Source organism: Octopus bimaculoides, chromosome 24 (genome assembly GCF_001194135.2).
Source record: "Octopus bimaculoides isolate UCB-OBI-ISO-001 chromosome 24, ASM119413v2, whole genome shotgun sequence".
Lineage (NCBI taxonomy): Eukaryota > Metazoa > Mollusca > Cephalopoda > Octopoda > Octopodidae > Octopus > Octopus bimaculoides.
In genome coordinates, this window is record NC_069004.1 from 5,739,080 (window position 1) to 5,742,283 (window position 3,204).

The following is a 3,204-nucleotide window of genomic DNA, read 5'->3' on the forward strand; positions in this document are numbered from 1 at the left end:
TATATATATATATATATATATATATGTATGTATATTAGTTAGATAGGGCCGGTTTATGGGATTACCTTAGGTTTCCCTTCCATAAAGGGCTTAGCTTTATGGCGTATCATCAGACCCCAAAACCTGTTGGCTAAGGGCCTCTCTAGATGTAAGCATTGCAGTGTATAAACAATATATTTAAGCAAAGTTTTGAGCAATGCAAGTGAGAAGCAGGCAAAATATTTAGGTAATGTTAATAAATGAAAGCAAAGAGAAATGATATTGTTCTACCTCACATTGGTTGTTTAACGCTTCTATAATATTTTGGGAAAGATTTTCCTTTTCAAATATATGAAGGTAAAATAATCTAAGAGTTGAAAGAAAAGTGTTCTTACCAGCAGGTCATTTCAGTATGTGAAATGCATCTCAGATATTTATTTCATTGTGATACTTTATAGTTTTTGAATCTTCCAGTAAAATTCCACTGACTGGTGATTGGCATAATTGTCAAAGAATCTGACAAAATGCTTTGTACAATACAGTTGTAGCTCTTTACATTCTGAGTTCAAATTTTAATGTGGTGCACTTTGCTTTTTATCCCTCGTGGATCAATAAATACCAGTCATATACTGGGGATGATAGAATCAACCAGTTTTTCTCTCTACCATTATCATCACCAATATTTCTCTTCTTGCACCTTTGTAAGAAATAAATTCTGTTATATTCCATAAAATTTTTGTTTAGGTGGAGGTGGTGGTGTTTCTTTTTCTTTTTTGTTAAGACAGAATTGCAACAATTAGTTTCCTAGAAATACTTTTCTCCATTCTTGGTTTAACTCGATGCAACATTGTTGCAATAATACAATTTGGTTTACTGCCACATTAACTAAAACTCTGACGGTTTCCTACATTTGGCACAGCTATAAATATATTTGTATTCTGTGCTCAGCTAAAATAAAGAAAGAAAAGAGGCCAAAGTTTAGAAGGGGGAAAAAATAAGTATCTTATCATTTAACTAAAATAAAATAAAAAAAGGAACGAAGGAAAAAAAAATGTCTTAGCTTGAACGATCGAATAAATTCATCTAATTAAATTTGGAATGTCTTAATATGGTAAAACTCTGGAGAATCTATTACTGACAATAATAACGGTAGACCGGTTCTGGAACAGGAGCCAATGATGTAGTTTTGACTTGGTTGTTTGCTAAACCAATGAAAGGAACCTTTTCGAGGTCAACTGAACAGGTAAAAATAATAGCTAAACTTTTCTTTTTTTTTTAAAAAAAGAAAGGAAGAATACATCGAAGAATGTGGAAACAACCAGATCATTTTATAGCCCTTTTGTTACCATATTCCTGATGAAATACGCTGTCTTTCTTGCAATTGATTTTGAAAATCAAGAAGAATTTAATAAAATAACTTTGTCATTACTGAGCTGGTGTTTGAAGCATAAATTAACATGAAATTTTCATGGAATGTTTTTAACCGTTTAGCATTCAGATTATTCTGTGAAATGTAATGCTTATTTATTCAAATTGGTTTGAATTAATCATGCATTGTCTTTAGAATGATATTTTAGGGTAGGTGTGAGGGGCCGAATCTGGCCAGTTTGACCATAAACCAGGTAAAATATTTCGGCTGGATATGGCCTGTTTAAATGTTACTTTATTTCTAATGAAATATAGTAACTGCTTTATTATCAATTAATTTTGAAAATAATTAAGAATTTATTGTAATAAATTTTGTCATTAAGCTAGTGTTTGGAACACAAATTAAGAAGTTTAGTTGGAAGTTTTTTAATATAAATCGTTTTAAGTTGAGAAGTTGTATCAAAGAATCAAGGACAGTCACAAATAGGTTGGTATGACTGGTACAGAAAGGTTAATTATTTATCTATCTATTATGAAGGATGTAGCTTAATGGTTAGGGTATCTGGATGAGGACCATAATGTCACGAGTTCAATTCCTGAACCAAGCATTGCATTTTGTCCTTGAGCAAGGCACTTCATTTACATTGCTCTAGTCTTTCCTCAGCTGAAAATGTGCATCACCGGCTGATTGAAACTCCCTTCTATCAGCTTCACATTCTGGATGTGACATTGGATCAAAGGGTGGGACAATCAAAGACAGTGAGAGGATATCTGTGTCATGACTACATAGGCACCTGAAACAGTTAGCAAAAGCACAGTACACATTACCAAGTCTTTCTCATCCATAAGCAATGGTCGATTATTTACTTAAAGTAAAGGCTTCACACATTATAGTCTCTCCAACAACAGGGAGAGAAAGACAGAGAGAATATATGCAAACTGAGCCTGAGAACTGGTATCCCCCCCACCAACACACATACTTTGTAGCACAAAATGGTAGTAGACGTAGTTGGTGAAAGGCTCGCTTAACAATTGGTTGTGGTAAACCTTTAGAAATACTTGTTTTTTAATTCAGTATTAATTATAATCCATTTCCATAAGCTTATTTTTCTTATTTTGTTATTTTTAATTATCATTATTATATATTTTTTGCTTGGGAATTTTCTGGTTAAATTTTGGTTAAAGGTGTTATTTTCTGAAATGATATTGAATAATATAAAAAAATAATAAATATTTTTTGGTTTATAATTATTATTATTATTATTTAATTATTTATTATTTTTTGGTTTGGCACGAGAATCGGTTTGTTAGCGATTCTCTTTTTATGTATGGATATATGTGTGTAGGTTGGTAGGGAGTCTCTATGAATTGAACCTGAAACCACAAGGTTTGTAAATGAACAGTTTAGCCACACAGCTATGCCTGTGCCCATATGATATAAACACACATATACACAGTCTCTCACATATGGTCTGCTTCTTTCAATTTCCCCCCCCCCATACCAATTCTAAGTCTAAGGCTTCAGTCAACCTAGAGCCGCAGTCAAAGACACTTGCCCAAGGTGCCATACAATGGGACTGAACCCCAGATTACATAGTTTGTAACCAAACTTCTGAACCACAGACCCATGCCTGCTGCTACATGGCACAAACTTTGTTGCAACATGATGCATTTTTATTTTTTCTATTTTCTATTCTACTTGTTTCAGTCATTTGACTGTGGCCATGCTGGAGCACTGCCTTTAGTCGATCAAATCGACCCCAGGACTTATTCTTTGCAAGCCTGGTACTTATTCTATTGGAGTATTTTGCCGAACTGCTTAAGTTATGGGGATGTAAGCACACCAACATAGGTTGT

At 33.4% G+C, this 3,204-nt stretch overlaps 1 protein-coding gene across 6 annotated transcripts in view; it reads left to right on the plus strand.

The window, feature by feature from the left end:
- Nucleotides 1–3,204, plus strand: part of LOC106872628 (RNA binding protein fox-1 homolog 1) — a 530,204-nt gene that overhangs the window by 457,889 nt on the left and 69,111 nt on the right. The gene's annotated exons all lie outside the window — the stretch shown is intronic.